The following is a 19,520-nucleotide window of genomic DNA, read 5'->3' as shown; positions in this document are numbered from 1 at the left end:
TCAGAGTGCTGTCAACTCACAAGAAAACCAGAAGTAACTGAGAGGATATAGTCAACATCAGTATTGCGAAAATGGTCGTATGCCTCCTGAGAACCATGGAAGGACACAAATTTGATGTACTTGTTTGGCTGCAGTACGTGATAAGTGATGCAAGTGTCAGCCAGACCTGCTGAAGAAGAAAAATCTGGTGTTGTCCTCAGCAGAAACAAGTCGGATGCTGTCAGCTGTTTAAGTGAATGATACTTTTGAAAACTACTGTACTTTTAAGCAATTAAAGCAGCAATTAGAGAAATACTGATGTTCTGATAAGGGAATACACCTGAATGTTGTTTTTCATTACCAAGTGAAGGAGGGGAAGGAGGGTTTAAAGCAGAATCTGTGATGAATTCTGTCTTACCTGTTATGGTTCACTTGCAGTTTCACCTGAAGAAAGCATTGGATTGAGACTCAGAAGCTCTGACCTGTATCCTTGGTGACTGTTCCAGACCAGGTGCATGACTGTAGGTGAGTTGCATCATGTTCCTCTGCCTTTGTTTCCCACAGGTGGTTACATCCCACTGTTATAAAGTGCTGGGAGTTGCTGCAGTGAGAGCTAAGTGTGACTTGTTATCTTGAGAGAAAACACACAACACATACTTCTTAGCATCACATGTACTATAGTTCCAAAGCTTGGCAGCCTGCCTTTAGAGGTAACTATAGCTTATTATGTACTGGGAATAAGAAGCTAATCAGAGTGACAGTGATAGCTGTTTACTTCCAATTTAACCTGGTTATGTGGGTATTTGAATAGGAAAGAATGACCCAGAGTGAAGTGATATGCGTTAGCTGAGATCACATCTGTGGAAGGCACATGTTGAATAAAGATCACCAATCTCAAGTTTAGTTTCCTTAGTGATACTATAAACAGAAATACCAAGCCAGAAAAGATTGCACAAGAATGTTAAAATGGCTTCTCTCTGATCATGAGGTCCATCGCTTCAGCCTGCAGGTGTAGTATCAGCAAAATATTAAAGACGACCATGAGAAAAGAACAGCACAAATGGTCTCACTATTACTGAATCTCTTGAACTTGGGATCTTTTACTTTAGATGTACTCCTAGCTCTTGTGGATTTTGAGATAAACCATGCAATTTGTTGTGATTTCTGTTTTATGCTATCATGTAAGAGAAATGGGGGGTGGGGGGAGTGTGCTGTTGAGAACTCAGTTGGACGAATGACACTCAGTTATGTGAATGACAAAGTTTACAAACATGGTCAAATAGTAGCTGTAGGTAATGCAAAGACTGGCGAGTTTTCAGTCATCTTTGTCTGTTTTATGGTAATTACTCAGAGTACTGCAGAAAACTACCAAACTTCTTTGCAGGGAAATATGCATTACACAGAGTACAGTAACAGTAAGAGCTAGTTCTGAACAAACTGCTGTAGCTGTATTGCACAGCACTATATTGAATGGAGCCTGTAGCTCTGCTACATGAGCCTAGTTACACAGTGAGCTCATTTTCTGTGTCTTTCAGCACCAAGTGGAACAGAGCACTAATATGTTATTCCAGGTTCAGGGTCATCTACTGTGGGACAATGTAACCTCATGTGGACCTTCTCTCAACATACTAGGTAAGTATTGCTAAAGACAGTACTGATCAATAGAGATGAGTGTGGAGAATAAAAAGTATATATAAATAAATAAATAAGTAAATAATAGATAAGTAAGTAAATAGTAAATAAGTAAGTAAATAAAAGTAACTGAGCTTCAATAGGTGCACTGCGTGAAGGTAAACAGAATGGAGTGAAATGAACTGTGCACAGCTAAGTGATGAAACTTCAAGATCTTTGGACACAGCCCAAAGATGGGAAGTGTCCATGATTAGTCTGGGATCTGGTCAGTTATGTCTGATTGGAGTAAGCCTGACTGTGACCCAGCTTATAACAGCACAGAGAGGAGAGCAATGCTGTGCAGTACAACTCATGTACCAAGTCAGTCTTCTACTGTTTAAATCCCACCATTCTCATGTCCTTGACATCTTTACAGTTCCTGATGGTTACTTCTGAGCAGATACCTATATCATCTTTGTGTTGTGAGACTAATGAACCTATTACCAGAAATCCTGACAATGATTTGGGAAAATCAATGTTGTAAAGAAGGACTGTTAGTACTTAGTATGCTTTGCAAGCATGCTAGCTAGAAGGTCATTGCTAACAGAAGGAATTATTTTCCTCCTGTTGATAGTGTGGCTGGAAGCTGTTAATGTCACACAGCCCTGCACTGGCCTAAGAGAAATGAGTGGTGTGAAACCTGCCAAGTTTTACTCAAAGGACTGTTGTTCATATCAGAAACCCTGCAACCTCCCTGAACTTAAAGGAAGAAATGGGGAAGGAAGTTTTATTCTGTCATTTATATGTGGCTGTTATTTATTTATTTTTAAAGCAGTTTCCCATTTTTAAAGTGATCTGAATGCAGGCTGGAACTCTTTGGGACAAGGAATCAGTGAAAAAGGAAAGGACAGTGAAGGAAGGCATCTCAAAAGGGGAGTCTAGGAGCAGAGGGAGAAGTGATCTTGATTGGGTGCACTGCTTACACTAAGCAGAAGTGATTAGCTCTTTCTATGTGATCTAATAAAGGTTTTTAAGAGACCAAATAGGCAAAGAACAGAGCAGGCTGGGTGACAAGACTGACCCTGTGATGAAGAGGTTGAGGAAGAAGGGTTGGGCCAGAAATCAGGTAAAGGTAGGACTCTGAGAAGGCATAGAACAGCATCATTCCAGGGGTAAGCATTTTTGAGATCCTTGTGGTGTAAGTCATTGATGATTAATAAGGTGGCTAACAAGTCAGGTCTTGCTGTCTTGTGTTCTCTGTAGTGCTATGATAAATAACACTGCTCTGGCCAAAGAGGGAAGTCAGACAGCCAGGATGAGGCAAGGAAAGGATGAGAAGAGGAGGACAGAAATGGGAAATGTGCAGTTCCCAGGCAGCCTGCTCTGGAGATGGCAGCCTGTACACAGTAACCATCCTCTGAGAGGCTATTGCAGGTTTGACTGGGCTTGAGGAGGTCAGTTCTCTAGATCCAAGCAAACATCTTGAGCTGTAAATGGAAACAATGTCCTATGTTCTCGTTATGCAATATCTAGGAAAATCGTACCTGAACACAGTTGTGACAGTGCATTGTGTATCAAGAAGTTGTGTTGTTCAGAGTGCTGCTCTACTTCATTCCCTGTGCCTTTGAACACGTACCAGACCATTTGGCAGGGAGCTGAGATACTGCAGGAATGCCTGTAGGGCTGTCCTGCCTGGCTCTGTGGTGAGCTCCTGCTATCCCAGAGAAGCAAGGGACAAGAGAGTCACCAAGGTGAGAGCTGGACTCAGCAGCTAGGTTCTCTGAGGCTGTAGAAATAGAGCAATTTCTCCAGAACTCTCCAAATCATCATCATCATATTTGGATAGTCTGTTGGGCTTCCTGCAACCACGTGAATTCTCTCTGAGCATCTTGAAAGCATTTTGGCCATCACCACAGGTAGAAGTTCCCTTCTGTTACTAATATTCTTTTTCTTGCATTTTAATTTAATTTCCCCTATCATTCCTTCTTTTTTTCCGCTGCACATTTCCCCTTGAAAGCTGAGATTGTACAGACAGACGTATATTCTTCCTCCCCAAGTGCATGTAGCCTTTTCTCTGCTGTTTGAAGAAATTAATGTTTGGGCTGAAGTGCACCTGCAATTCCCATTAATGTGACGGAATGAAACTGACCCAGTGGTAGAGAGAAAAGCTCTAATCTCCCTTTGTCTGACATCAGATCTCAGGGGAGGAAAAGAAAGAGACTCAGAAGATGGCAGGGAAATCTTCTTTCTAAGCAATGGCAGCACATGGGGTATACTGGCTACTGGTTGAGCCTGCATATCCAAATGCAGCTCGTGTGCTTAACTAACTTTGCCATTAGGAGCTTTGCTGTGAGAAGGCATACAGTGCAGATTATGGGTGCCATCCACAGATGTGTGACCCAGACAGATAAGCTAAAAACTTCTGAAAATCAAACTGTGTACAGAAAGAATATATAGTGGGATGAATTAGAGTATAAGAGGAGGGGAAGGGCATTGTTTGGAGCTTTTATTGTATTCAGTGGTAAGAGAGCAACTTCTGCTATGTGTTTTTTATGTGCCCTCATTATCCTTGTTTTGGGCATTTTGGGTCTTACTCTGTGGTTGCTGTTTAGGATTTTTATGTGGACAGAAGTATGTTACAGTGAAGAAGTCTAAAACAGAGGGGGAGCACAAAAGATGAACAGTGAGCAAACAAGAAGTTTGCTGCTTGCTTGCGCAGTGGGTGAGTGCAATTCCTGTCCTCTGTTCCAGTAAAACAGATTAAATTCTGACAAAAGTTGTACATGAAGAGCAGTTCAAAGGAAAAGTTCTAAAGAATCTCAGTACTATGTTCCAGACAAATTATTCTCAGGAAAATGACTCAAGATACTTGTTAAGAATAACGTTTGTAAGGAAATAACTTCTCTATTTTTTCCCCCCTCATTTATCTGTTCTTTTCTAGTATACTTATTACTTGCCAAATAATTTGGACAGCACATTCGTAGCGTGCTTCTGCTTTTGTGCAAGCTGTTCCTCATTTGATGTTTGTGGTGCCTCAAGATGATAGGTTTTGTTCTTTCTGGAAGGAGTGACTGAAGTGGTAGCAAGGGTGCTGTCAGTAAGCTGTAAGGAAGAACTTCTTCACTAGGCTGAAGAAAAAGATAAAGTCTCAAGAGACGATCATGGATTTCAAGTGGTGTTTTGCTTACTGTGTCCAGTTAAATAGATTGAAAATGCAGTGAGGACAAAGGGGGTAAAGATGTAAATACTTTGTATAGTTCTCATCTAGAATTTACTTTCCCGTAAGCCTTTACCTGTTTGCTCTCTAGCAGGATTGTGAAAAACCTATCTGGTTTTGAGCTACTGAAGATAAAACTGATAAAAAGGAACAAGTTCTCTTGTATCAGAGCTGTGGATCTGTTTTGCTTCAGGTATTGCAGGAGCTGACTCATGAGGAAAAGATAAAAGAGTTAAGAAACATGGTAGGTAATAAATTACAAAGTGGGTTCATGTAGTCTTCTGCAAGAGCTGCTGAAGGGAGGAATTTTCAGGCTGTCCACATATAGTATGTAGTGTCTTGTTCTGAGAGTGGCAAGAGCTGTGAGTTTACTTTCAGTCCCTTGTGAAGTGACTCATACTAATGAGATTATGTATTTTTCCCTTCAGTAGTTCCTCACCTTCAGTCTCAATTTCTCCCAGTCTTATCTGTGACTACTGTCTATTAGCATCCTTAGTGTCCTCTTCCTGCTCTTGGCATTCCTTTCAAGCCTCTGACAATGCCTCATAATTATTACTTAAAAGGATCTTCTACTCTGCCTTTCCTCGTGGTGAAGGCTTGTGTGATCCAAAATACTTTCCTAACTCCTTTTCCTTTATGCAGCTGGTAGATATGGTTGCCTCTTCACAGGTGAAAAAGATCAGTGTCTTTTACATCAAACTGAATTTTCGGCCATTTGTGATGGAGGCTTCTCCATGCTCTGTGCTTCTCTTTAGCTGAGGGATTGACTTCAGGACACTCTCATACATCTTCATGGAGGGCAGAAACCTCAGGGACAGGCTTCTGTGGCACTTCCCACTTCTTGGCAGAATTCCAGTCATCCTTGCTGTGTCAGGCAACCAGAGGATCTTGCTTTGATGCATGAAGGATGGAAAGATATTGAACCAATAGTCCTTCTGATTGTCTTATATGGTATGCATTCACGTAGTTTGAATTTCGGCATCTCAGCAGTTCGTCTGAAAATTGGAAGTAGGCAGAAAGAGCAGAGGAGACTGTGGCATTGAAAGGAAAAATGCAGAACAAAATTTCAGTCTGCAAGATGGCTGGATTCACTGTGTGTTTTTTCTCTTTCTTTATAATAGGAAATGAATCCCAGATTCCAAGCTCTGTATCCCTGGTATAACTTTGCGGTAGCTGTTAAAGCTGAAGAAGTGTAAATAAGAGCAAAATTGGGTCTTCAGAGTTCAATAAGAATTATGGCTATTGAGTGCAGTTTGTGAAAAGGCAGGCTTCCTGATTTAATAATATTAAAACTGCTACTCCCTTTTACATGAGTAGCCCTCTCAGCTTTAGGGAATGACACCCCAGCACTGTCCAGGTCTGCAGTTTGTAAAGCTGAGCATTTACAGGTCCCAGTGAGCCAGAACACAGAATCTGCAAGAACAGGAAAAAAAATTAAGAACCAAAAGTAAATCTCATAGTCCAGCTGGCAAATATTCCCAGGCCTCAACTGCCTTTGGCACCCTTCCACCCCCCAAGGTCTCCAATGGTTTTGAGGCCCCCACCACAAGAAAATCAAGGGTTTTAAAATACAATAATTAAATAAAATCTTGATGTCATTTGGGTTTGGGAGTATTTGGAGGTTAGTGTTGTGTGAGTGTATTTGCACATATGCGCCCTGTTTTGTTCAAGTCTGAACTGTTCAGTTACTGAAGCCGTCACTGTTTAAGTTTTGGTTGCAGTAGAGAGCTGATCCCTTTTCAGTGTTGTTGGCATCCTTTACAGTCAAATCAGTCTTACTTCTGCCTTGTGTTCCTTTACAGATTTGTTCAATTTGCCCTCACCTTTGGGTTTTCTAAAAGGTGCCCAGGATGGGCTGTCCAAGCAAGTAGCAGATACATCCCTTTTTGTCTGGGAGGTGCAGGACTGCCAAAAATACTGCTTCCTTATCACTAGATGAAGTCTTATACCTTATTCATCCTTCCATAGTTCAAAATTAAGGAGAATTTTCACAGCCTTCTTAAAGGAATGAAGGAAAAGGTAATGAAAGTTTGTACTACCAGAAGGAAAGCTTCAGTAGTGAGCTTCAGGTTATTTGCAGGTTTATTACAATGGATGCTGATCCTCACCCTTGACAGGATATGCAATAAAGTCATTGTCTTCATGTTCCATGGCCTGGTGGTGGTGCTCACTGTTGTATATGCTGGAATAAAGCAGAGTTGAGTATTTTTTCAGCTAACCCCTGGCTGAACCATCGGTGTTTCTGTGCTAGCAGTGTAGGAGACTGGAGAAGAGGCAAATCTTAGCAAATACGCAGTCCCTTTTTCTTTTCCTCGTTGCAGGTGATGTAGGAACTACACTAGACCTTCAGTTCTTTTGTCTTTTACTTTTATGCTCCTTTCTTTTCAATGATGATAGCAAAGTTAGTCACGTGTTGAGAGTTTAGAAAAGCCTAATGGATTATAATGTCTGACAAAGTCCCGAGTGATGCTGGGACTTGGGGGACACAACTGTAGTCTGAGTTCTCCACTTACCAGCTCCCTGCTTCAGGGAGAGCCAAAGCTGCAGTCATGTTCTCTGGAAACACTGCTCAGCAAATAGCTGTAACCCTTCCTGCAGAGGAGCTACATGCTCTTTTCCAGTAAGGTAAATCACCCTCAACACACTGCATTGCTGTAGGTGTTTGGATCAGCCTCAGAGTAGGTAAGGTGAAAATGCATACCAGGAACCCTGGCATACAGAGTGCTTGTCAGGTAGCATCCTACCAAATGGTCAGGATTTGTCCATTTATTTTTCTAACTGTACTTTACATATACACAGTAATATCCAGATGGCTGAACCACAGAACAGAATAAAATACTTGCCCCATGTAAAAAGTTAAAAGACTGTAAAGTGCAGATGACAGCCTGAAGTCTCAAATCTTCATTCTCATATATGGAAGTTTTACCATTAGCTGCAATGGGACCAGAATGAAGATTGTCTCACTGGAAGGGAGTGTTGGTCAAATGACCACAAATACCTGAGTCAGAAGTTCTGGATTGAGTCTTGCTTTTTCCAATCTTTGGCTGATTTCTTCACTGCTTTTTGCCTCAGTTTCCCTTATTTGTTGCAGTGTGCAATAGATTATTACTCTCACCTTAGGGCTATTAAATAAAAAGTAACTAAATTACTTAGTGCAACTTACCTTAAACCTGCTATGCTGATTTTGTAAAGGGATTTTGAAACTCAACTACAGGTGCAGTTTTGCTAGCAAAAAACTATATCAGCTTCTGCCTGTATCCTTGGCTTGCTGTGCTCATTCCCAGCAGTTGTGTTTGTAAAAGAACACTGAATCATTTGTACTATAGGTGTTTGGGTACAAAGGAGCCACAGTCGCTACTTTGAATGTGTCCTGATTTTTTTTCAGAAAAGGAAGGTGGGCAAAGAATTTTCAATTTCCCCCATGGACTGCAGGTTGGTTTTGAGGTGCCCAGCTGAAGAAATTCCACAGATATAGCTCCCACTAACTCGGGGTCACCACTGCAGGGACACTGGTGTGTTGTGGGGATACTGCTGTGGTTAGTTCAGGCACTGCTGTGACCATCTAAGGACTCAAACGCATGTGCATGGCTTACTAGATAAAGTGAGAGAAGCTACTCAGTGGATATAACTTTGTGTTATTTTGGGGTGATTCTGGCTCTTCTCTGAAATGCCCTCTTTGTGCTTACTGGATGGTTAATCTGACTGTGTTGCTGTGGTTAGGGTGCAATGCACAGTACAGCATAGTTTGTGTTAATAATAATCATTAATAAAAAGGCAGTAACTGTAACAATTGTTATCCCTTGATCCAAATATAGCATGTTTACTGTTAAGACACATGGGTTAGTTCTGGGCTCCATAGGCTTTGTGTTGTTTTTCAGAAGCTCTATTTTCTTTTTTTTTTTCCCCTATCTTTATTATTGCAAGATCCTAAGGTTCTCTGCCAGTCCTAAATTATCTTTTTTTAATATTTATTTGGTTTCCCATTGAAACCATCCATTCATCTAGTTTCCATAAAACCCCTAATAACCATTTCAAAGTTTTTGTTCTTGGCTCTTTCCAAACCCATAAATACTGGTTTGAAAACCCAACCTGAATTCTGTGCAAATAATTCTCTCTACCACCCCTTCTCCTCTGGTTGTAAGCGGGGCCTTCACTGTTTTCGTTTCCAGCACTTGTTAGTAACCAGTGGTCCACGTGTCACTCACTTTTGGGGAGAAAAAGGTAACTATGGTATATAAACAACTGATATATGGTATCTAAGAGACATAATGGATATAGCAACAATGCAAAGCACATGCAGTAGGTAATCAGATAAAGCACAGTGGTACTCCAAATCTCTTTTTTCTTTGCCTCTGTGAAGAAATTATATGCTTATCAGCAGCTCTCAGCTTTTGTGTGGCAGACACAAACCAAGCCCAGTTCCCAATAAGGATTGCTGGTGGGGCATGAAGAATGTCTGAAGAGTCAGAAACTGCCTCAAGAGGATTTAAAACTTGTGTTTGGATGAGTGGAGAAATCATAGCCATGCTCTGGGGCAGTGGCCAGCTTTGTAGCTTGTCAAAGTGGGAAGGATGAAGCAGTAGAGACATGCCTTTTGCAGAATATCAGAACCCTGGGGAGATACAGTTCTTTAAAGAACTGCCTTTTGGACAAGAAACCAGCCAGCCCCAGTGTCTTTTTCCTGACACTTGCCTTTAATACCTGGAATGATATCTGCTTATAATGGAAGAGTTTTCTTCCTGTCAAAAGCAGGCTGCTTTCTGTCAAGCTCATCCTTGGGAAACTCCTTGTTATGCTCAGATCAGGGTGGCATGGGGATAAGTCAGGATGCAGAGAATTCCTGTGAACTTGGTGTCAAGCCTGTAAGAAGGTAATTGATCTCCTGTCTTTTCTTTGTTTTGCTGGCTTTTTCTTCTTTCTGTCAGGTGGATGCTAGGATGCTGTGTCCTGACTGTGATGGAATATCCCACCTTCTGTGCTTGTAGGTGCCAGGTTACTGCAGCTAACCAGAGGCACTCCTTCACTTAAAAGTGCCTGAAGTGAAGTGAGGTCAGGGCCAAATTCCATCTCATGACCCTTGCAGGTACTCAAGTCTTGTAGATCCGTCACATAACTGTCATTTCAGAAGTTAGCTGGTGTCACAAGTGGGATGGCAGATCGAGAGCTATTTGAACTTAGAGGAAAAAAATGTCTTCAAAAGCTTTGAATCCTCACCAGAGATAGAAGTAAATCTCCCAATACGCTTTTTCTATATAGAGATGCTGAGTGGGGCCTCTGTCCAACATCTGAAAAACCGGGGTCTAAAATTAGGCCCCTAAAATACCAAGAGCAGCGAGCAATTCCAACTGATACCAAGTTAGGAAAAAGAGCCTGAAATAAACAGATTCCTCAGTGACCAAGTTCCTGTTTTTGAGACAAGTGTTCATTCTCACAAATCAAAACATCAAGAAACCAGAGAAAAAAAAGAATGAAAACATCAAATCCCAGCAGCCCTATGATATTATCAGCCAAAGTATGTCTTCATAGAATGTTTTCCAAAATTCCTCAGGGAGTACCAGTGAGCCGTGAAGAGGATATTGCTCTTTTTTTTGAAGTATTAGATTGGTTTTTTTGGAATGCATTACATTTATTCCTGTGTCCTATTTGTTATTCTGTTAAGTCATGAATTTGATGTATAGCTCTTTTGTCCCTCTTGGAGTTGCTTCCTTTTCTGGGCTTATGCTGTATGATATATATATTTTTTAAAGCATTGTTCTTCTCATCTGTCTGGCCTTGTGATGGGCAGCATGATTGTCTCATTTGGCAGGTAAAGCAGTAAAGCAATTAGTAACAGTAAATACTCTGCCAAGAGGATAAGATTGATGTCCAGGGACTATCTTGCTTTGTAAAGAGTGTGTACACATTGTCTAGAGCAATCCTGTTCCCTGAATTAAATTGTTGGGGCTACTGAAATATGGATATCAAAAATATCCATAGAAGTGACAGCAATCCTGAGAGCACCTCAGAATTCCTTAGAAATAGTACTTGGATCTGGTTTTCAGCCCTCTTCTGAGTTTGTGGTGATGTTTCTTTCTGCATATGATAAAACTGACCACATTTTTATTATTTTTATGTCTCTATATGGAACGTGTACACATTAGGAACATTTGGAACATATTAGAAACATTAAGGATGAATGACTAAGCAAGAAGGCACTTGGGAGCATTAGAGATGATTAGCTCTCTATTATTGTATTCACAATTGTTACCCTGGCTTGAGCATCTAAGCAAGCATTCACTGTTTGACTGGAGTTGCTGTGTTGTCCCATTACTCTGCTTTTCAGTCAAGATCTTGTTGCACAGTTATACAACCTGAAGACAGTTTTTGTCCCAGGAGTTCACGTATGTTTGAATTCATGCAAAAGTAGGGAGAGAGGACTTGTATTGGACTGAACTGCAGAGTTCCCCAAATGAGTGTGTGTAACTGCTCAGACTGCTTTGGGTGTCAAACAATTTTTTTTGTATGTACCTGTAGAAAAATGAGTGTGATTACTGGCTTAGTTTTCATACTTTTAATACAGGTTGAATAAATAATATCATGAAGAGTTTATACCTTGAAATCCATGGGTGAGGGAGAATGTAGAGGGCACCCTGAAATATGTGGTGAAGAAAAATATCTCCATGGTTGCTCAGTACTGGAAATACAAAGTCACCTCAGACTTGCACAACCTCATTTCTACCATTTTTTGCCCTTTTTTTTTTTTTTCTTTTTCTTATTCTCACTATCTGAGCTCCTTTTGGGTCCATGCCACCAAATTGCCCTGGTAGCTGTAGACGTGGCAGATGAGCTAGATCATTAAAAACAAAAAATAGGCTGCCAGAGCAGGACAACTGCTGTACACGGCCAACAGATTGTCTGACTATCCTTACTATGTGCAGCATGAGCTTCCTTTTTTTTGACAAAGAATCTGAACAAGGGCTGAACTCCACTACAATCCTTGATGTTGTCTATCCTATTCCTGTAATTAGAAAATTCATTAGTCCCTGCAAATGGTGAATGGTTAAAAAGCTGAATCTTCCACAAGCCCTACTGGCAACTTGCTTTGCAGTTTGAGAGAGTTATGCTCAGAATCAAGAGTCTGACACTGTTGCAAAGCCCCCCCATAGTTGATGCTACTCTCAGTAGAGTCTTTTCCATTTTAAATTCAGTTGCAGTCATGGTGGCAGTAGTTTTGTCCATTGTCAGTTTATGATGGAACGTAAATGCAGTTTTAAAAATATATATTGGGTTTAAGTGGAGCTCAAAATGTCAGCATATTACTCTGTGGTCTGACAACAGCAGTGTTCTAATAAAATCACAGCCCTTTGACTGCTGGAAGGCGACATAGAGAATGATAATTCTCTGATATTGTAAGTTATATTTTCTCTTTATGGCTCTGGCAGATTTCTAGAATATTCAATGATATCCAGACAAAAACCATCTTAAAGAAGCCTTAACTCTGCCTAGAAAATTATCCTGACGTTACCTACATTTGGAGCTTCTTCATGCTAGTTTTAATGAATGATTTCATTTTTAAGGGACTATTAATTCTTCAGCAGTTTCTTTTCACCTTACGTAATGTGCAAGCATATTCTTACTGTTATCCAAGCAGATAATTTTTGTAAGGTTTCCACAGGTATAATTTGTTGGGTTTTGTTTGGTTATTTCTTTGAGTGCTGTACAAAAATGAAGTACAGTGAGAGCTGGGTTAAATTTCTCCATTCTTAAAGCTGTTTTATGTAAAATAAGTCTGGGCAAAGGAAGGAAAAGGGTATTTGAAATAATTCCAGAAAACTTTGCATTTTCAGAATTTGGACTTAGAGTCATTTTCCATCAGAACTGCACTTTGAGGAAGTTATAACAATTGTTAGACTACTGAAAATCTGTCAGCTTTTTCAGTCATGGGGATAATTTTCTTGCATATCGTAGCAGATTCCAACTTTAACTTTCAATTTACTTTTCCCTTCAACTGCTTTTAGCGTTCATTCATTCTTGGACTCATTTTTTCTTTATATTAGCCTCAGCATCATTACATCTCAGAACATTCTTCTTTTGTTCTGTACAGTGTCATAAAAGGATCAGTGGGAACCATTACAGTTTATTCCAAAAAGGCACCACTTTGTATAGCATCAGTTAAAACTGATGGATTTGTTTGGATTTGCACCAGCTAAGATATGTAGCAACCCACTTCCAAACAATTTATTTATATTTGTTAAAGACTTTAAAAGTATGTATTTTTTTTCTGTCACTGGCTTTCTTTGAAGGTAACAAACCCAGTGCTGATGAGTCAAACTTCAGTAGAGCTATGCTGATTCATATTGGCTGAAGATCTGAGCAAATTCAAAGTCATGTGGCATTTGGAGTTGGAGCCGGAACCTTAAATCAGAGGTCTTTTGCATTTCTAACATGTGGGTATGGCAGAAGGGTTATCCATAGGAAGGCACATGTGGTATCGTAAAAAGATAAGTGCAGCTCAGTTCTTCTGTTTTGTGGGTGCCATAGTTAGCAGAACTGCTGCCTAACTCGAATGCAGTGCTATTTCTTCTGAATCCCAGTGACGCATGCAGGCTGGCTGCTTCTACCCTAAAGAAAGGGAATGCAGTGTTTCCTTCCTTTCTTTAGGGGCCTTGTCTCCTTCGTCATCAGTGAGAACGTACTGTCCTTTTGCTAGGCAGAAAAGGCAAGTCACCACATCACCTTTTCATCCTGGAGTCAGTCCTGGAACTTCTGGAGCTCAGGCTCTGGTAAACCAGGAAGCATAACTCATGCCTTTGCAGCTTATGAATGAGGTGGCAGCCAGAATGCCAGTTTCAGACATTTCCCTGGCTTTCTGTTTGCTTTCTGCTACATGGGCGACGTCTCTAATGTAACACTCACATCCTGTATGTATTATTGTCTGTCTGTAGGTGTTCAGACATGCAATTGTGTTCCAGAATTCAACACGTCACCACATGCTGTCTGCCCAGTGCCCTGAGCCTGGGGCTGCAGGGACATAACAGTTTAGCTTAGAAAAAAAGCTAAAGAAAGAAGGTTAAACTGAATCAAGTCATCCTATTATAAATTAAGGATGCACAAACAAGAAATAACTGTACATTAGCTAACTGTAGTAAGCTGTGCTAACTTCACTGTACTGTGTAAGGCTTACTTCACATTGACCATGAGGCTGTGGGACAGGAGAGGTTCTTCCCATTTTGACCTGGCAGGGCTGTGACTGTATTTGGGACGATGAGTGACAGTCCAATCTTGCGTTTTGCTTAAAACTGCAGCAAATGCATTTTTTGAAACTCTTCTCCTTTGATGGCACAGAGAAAAATGGAGGGTATGTAATGTTCTACCTGGACCTTGATTCACAGAAGTGTGGGAGCAGCTGGAGGAGTGCCTTGGGCCTAGAGGATATGCAGGAGAGCTTGGTACTGACCTCTGGAGGTGATCAGAATCTCCTGATATGCTGTTAACGAAGGTTGGTTGTTACAGGAGTGTTGGCAGGATGATGTACTTGCTGGTACATCACTTCAGGTGTTAAATCTTTCCCAAGGTACCTGTGGCCATATATAAGCATAGGCTGACAGACAGGTATGATACAACAAACCATTTTTATTCCCCTGCCACATAGGTGGAAGTGATGCCCTTTTACAACTGTCATGCAGGCAAGATTGATTTGTCACCTTCAGTTTTCTGCATAGAGGAGTTAAACTTCTGCTGCCCCTTGAAACTCTGACCCTTTAGCAAGGGCAGAGGTACATATTCTGCCCTGCAGATAGTATTTCTATGAAGTTCAGCAAAGCTGGTGTGAAGTATAGGACAATAAACCTGGAATAAAATACCGACCCCCATGTGATGGGAATGAGCCAAGTGTATTCACAGCAAAGAGGAACCAGAGTCACAGCAATTAATTTCTTGCTTGAGGGTCAAATAGCTGACTTCCTCCTCTCATGCTTCTGCAGAGCCAACCCCTTTTCCAAAAGTCAGCATGCTCACGTTACACTGTGTTCAAAAATCCTTGCTGTTCTCAGAATATTTCCTTAGCTCATTTGTTCAGTGAGGGGCACAAGGGAAAGCAATTAATGCAGCAAAGGTGGAAAATGGAGGTAACGGTGCAATCTAATCACCAGCCCGCTGTGGGGAAAGCCACATCTCTTCTAACCACAGAGGAGGTGTTTAGTGCTCCGGCTCAAGGGAAATATTTCCTTATCACTCAGCAGCAGTGAGACAGGATGTGCCAAAACCAGCCAGGTCTTGCAGTGTGAGGAAAACAAGAGCTGCATGGAACTGTCATCAGCAACAGGAGTCCTAGAATTTAGATTTGGCTTTTCTGGCCGTCCTTAACTCAGGCAACAGGACACATTTCAAGGCTGTGGAGATTAAAGTTCCACAAACTTCAGCGCAGAGCTAGTGCCAGTCATTGCTTTTAACTCTTTGAAGACTGTAAATGACTTGCATCCTCCAAAGTCTTTGTATCTAGCTGACAGAATGGAGATAAACTGGGCAGCCTGACCTCACTTATGTTACCTAAACATCAGTGGAGCTTGCTGTATAGATTCTCATGTTATTCCCTGTTTGCGCTGAGATCAGGACACTGAATGCTGGATTTGTGTCATGATCAGGCATGAAAATCATTTTCCTCCAAGTCCTTGTGTTAATAAAACATTACCAGGAGATGAGGAGTTTCTTAAAAAGCAGCTGCTGTAACCTGAAAGTATTTAGAGAAAGTGAGCATCTTGAATGTTACAATTGAACAGGTTCCTGTAGTGGAGATCTTGTGTAAGGTTAGAATTACGTTGCTTTTATTAATGTAACAAGTAAAGTGGATCAGTGAGAACCCAGGTACAGGCTTCTGCTGCTTCATTGCTTTCACTGAAGTATTGCTTTTGCTTCTGAAATGTAAGCCTGAAGTCTTGCTTCTGTTGTTATAGATAGTTGCATCAGATCATACTGCTTATGAGCTGGTCAGGTAGAGCTTTGCTCTGAGTGGTGTCCTGCACGTTAAGCCATGGTTCTGCAGGCCAGCTACTTCCTCCTTGGGTCAAGTCCAAGAGATGGTATTTTATTAAAGAATAAAATGCATCTTCAGTCTGATTTATGACTGAAGACGTGATGTGGAGATTGCTGAAAGGAAACCATCCAAAAGAAGCTTCAGGAAATTCAGGATAAAACATTGCTTCTCTGCAGACTGATCTATAGATTTATATACACTGACACCAAAGTGTGCTTGCATGCAATGACTTTCCAGTATGGATGCTATATGCTGTTGGTGCCCAATATGCAATTTTCTCAGAGCTATTTTAATTTTTAAGTCCCTACAAAGCTATTAGCAAGATTTCAATAATTACCAAGGAATTGTAGAAGTACCAATTAAAATGTCAGATGTTTGCTGTATCAAATGTCAAATCACATACTTCCATTTAATGAAATCAGTTTCCAGTATAGTTCATAACATCATCAATGACCTAAATAGTACACCTGACAGCTTGCCTGCCATCTTGAGCTATAAATCTGCGTAAGTAATGGTATATCGAAGGAGAAAAGGTCAATAAATGCAGAAATGTGAGGAGAATCTCATATTTCCCTGGCACTCGTTATTCCTCTTTTTTCACTCTTCTTTTATAATCTGTCACATTAAACTAGTCACGCTTGGCAAAACCCTGGGCAGGACAGGTTTTCAATAAAGCTGCAGCCATTCTCACCACCCAGCATTGGATGAACAAAGGCAGTGACTGCAGATCTAGGAATACAAAAGGGGAAACATCTGTTCTAGAAATGCAATTTAGGAAAGAGCCATAAATATATTAAAATCAAAAAAGAGATGCAAGATGCTACGCAAGTTAATCAGCATTCACAATTGAGAAGGTTTTTGATTAATTTAGTTTTGTTTTGAGCACAACTGCTACTGCTGAGAACAAGAATGCATTGGGATTCTGAGCAGTAGACCTGGTAGCCTTCCCATCTGCTGGTACATTTTTTCCCTGTACTGTTCTTAACACATTGCTGAGTCCAGAAAGAAATGACTCAGTCAAAAGGGCTTCCTCCATCTCCCTTGGGTGATTATTCCACAGCCTATTAGGTCTCCCCATTAAGAAATGTTTCCGACATCGTTTTCCCCATGCTTTCAAAGTATCATTCTGCAAGTGTTATCCTAAACAATCCCGTTCCATCATTAGTGTTTCCATTTCTTCTGGGCTTGTCTGTAGTTATCGTTTACCTCCAGCATTTCTCTCTGTTGAGCTTCAAATGTTTAATGTGCTTAACCTTTCCTTGTGTGCCAAGCATAGGACTGGCACCAGGATATTTGTAAACCATTAAAAAGGGTAGTGCCTGTTAAATCTAATTACTTTCTTCTGATGCTTTTATGGTAAAGGTTGTGCTAGAGAACAAGGGCGGCTTCTATTCTGAATTATGTGGAAAAGGTGCAACTGGTAAACAAGAATGACTTACAAACAGACTATATATAGTGATATATTAGTTTAGTATCCACCCTCAACTTAAGTCCACGAGGGAAGCAGTTAAATTTAATAGACATTGGCCTCTCAAGGACGTAGCATATATGTGCACACAAGAAATTCCATCCAAACTGATGAATATTATCAGGTTTACTAGTATTCTGTATTTTAACTGCAAAGAATATCTCTGAAACCACTAGAGTCTTTTAGACTGTGGGAAACATTGCAAATGTTACCACACTATGTCTGGATGCATAATATGTATGTGTTTTTGTATCTCAGCATATTTGGGTTTCTTTGAACTTTAAGATTAACTGTGAATTTCTTGAGTATACAAAGCTCACTTTAGGATAATTATATTGTCGCTGTATTGCATGTTACCCTACATTGCTGAGATGTACCAAGTATATTTTCTGAATTAAAGGTAGGCTTTGATAAATATCTCTTTTATTGAAGTTGAAAACATTTTGCATTTACCTTTGTCTGATTGCTCATAAATTTACTAAGTTTGAGGGCTTTGGGCTGAAATTTTCTGTGCCAAATTTTCCATGCGTCAGACATAATATGGTAAATGTAAATGTTACAATCATTTCAGTTAATATGTTTAAGCTATTTCTGAAAACAAGAAAACAGAAAAATGCAATATAAAAATTCAAGAGCAGTCATACCAGGTCAGACCAGCTGTCTGTCTAGCTCAGGGTAGTCATTCTGACAGTGGCCAGTATGCAAGCATTTTTGACACTTCCTTCATATAGTCTTGCAGCCTCCAACAGTTTGTGGCTGAGGGATTTTAGAACCAGACGCAATATTTTGTACTTAATAGTCTTTGAGGGATTTTCCTTCGGTGACTTTGTTTTTGAATCTGTGTAAGCTTTTGGCTTGGAGTATGGTGAGGAGTTCCACTGTTTAAATACCCAGTGGTTGAAGAGAGCTCCTTTCTGTTTTCTGCGCCTATTTCCTGTCATTTTCAATTGAAGGTCCTGAGCTGTTACATTGGAAGCAATCATTTATAAGATGAGTGTCTGCCAAACCCCATCTCAGTCCTCATTTCAGAGTTGTAACAGTCAGCTCAGAACCCTTTACCATGTAGACGAAAAGAAATATTTAAGATTGTTCCTCCATGAGCCGTTTCACATTTACTGATACTTAATGTAATCTGCCCCTTTTCTGGTCAGGCACTCCATTCTGTCATCTTCATCCAAAATTTGTCATAATCATCACTAAACACATAGAATGCATATTATCAGTGGCAAACTGTCTTCTCGCTGTTGTCTTGCTTTTCTAGGTCATTGCATAAAGCATATTTTTCTCACTTTAGGAATTTTAAGTTTCCTTTGAGCAGCTCAAACATATTCACGTGCTAGAAAAGAGACTTTAAATGGGAGACAGTGTTGTCACAAACATGCATATTGCTACTGCTGTGAGCATCTCAAGGTGTCATGGGTCATGTTAAAGAGAATAAAGCAGATGCTCATCAGTACTGAAAGAAACTATGGATGTTCAGCTTCACTGAAATATGACTCCATTGTACTGGTGTGACTTCAAAGGGCTGACTTTAGGTACCAAGGATCAGCAGTTTTTAGCTAAAGAATGAAATAGCAGACCCAACAGTGACTGGAACTGAGAGTGAGACTTGCTTAGAAATCAGTAGATTGTTGTGCGAGGTATAAAAATAACGTTCCTGGATTAAGAACAAATGAGAACTAGTCTAAGAAATCAACTGAGTGAATGGATGGCTGTACATGCTTGAGTGGGGTTACATGTGCTGAAATTGAAAACTGTATTTAAATGCTTTGCTGGACCCTTAGTGAACGCCATAGTTGTCTATAAGTGTTGAAAATGCCTGGATGCCTACCTGTGCGACCTGCTGTAGGGAACCTGCTTTGGCAGGGGGGTTGGACTCAATGATCTCTGGAGGTCCCTTCCAACCCCTACAGTTCTGTGATTCTGTGAAAATATGTGAATTGTTTGCAGTATATGGCCAGGGGTAGTTTGAAAATAATCTATCAATTGTAGTGCTTCTGTCTATTGGCCATCACAGATCATCGGTTGTTTTCTTCTTTTTCATGCATTCCTCCCAAAATCACAACCTGCAGACTTCGTGGGTCTGTTTTGGCTCCTGCTGAAGCGTATCAATAAAATATTAAAAGGATTTTTATCCCCTCCCTGTAATAAAGTTTCTTAATCTCCATTACTTCTCCTCCTTTCTCTCCGAGAGGTCTGTTCCACACGGCTTGTGGAATTCTGGCTTCTCGTTT

General features: G+C 40.5%; 1 protein-coding gene across 4 annotated transcripts in view; it reads left to right on the top strand.

Annotated features, from left to right (window-relative positions):
• OSTN (osteocrin) overlaps positions 1-19,520 on the top strand; it is a 96,640-nt gene that overhangs the window by 47,681 nt on the left and 29,439 nt on the right. For 3 of the 4 annotated variants that reach the window (XM_052686428.1, XM_052686431.1, XM_052686430.1), the window contains one exon: positions 418-504. The gene's annotated coding sequence lies outside the window, so the exon portion shown is untranslated. Of the gene's footprint in view, positions 1-417; positions 505-3,341; positions 3,507-19,520 lie in introns of those variants that run through there. The other variant, XM_052686432.1, reaches the window with a different exon arrangement.

This window comes from Tympanuchus pallidicinctus, unplaced genomic scaffold (assembly GCF_026119805.1).
Source record: "Tympanuchus pallidicinctus isolate F22 unplaced genomic scaffold, pur_lepc_1.0 scaffold22, whole genome shotgun sequence".
In the NCBI taxonomy this organism is placed as follows: Eukaryota; Metazoa; Chordata; class Aves; order Galliformes; family Phasianidae; genus Tympanuchus; species Tympanuchus pallidicinctus.
This window is presented reverse-complemented; position numbering and strand designations above follow the sequence as displayed.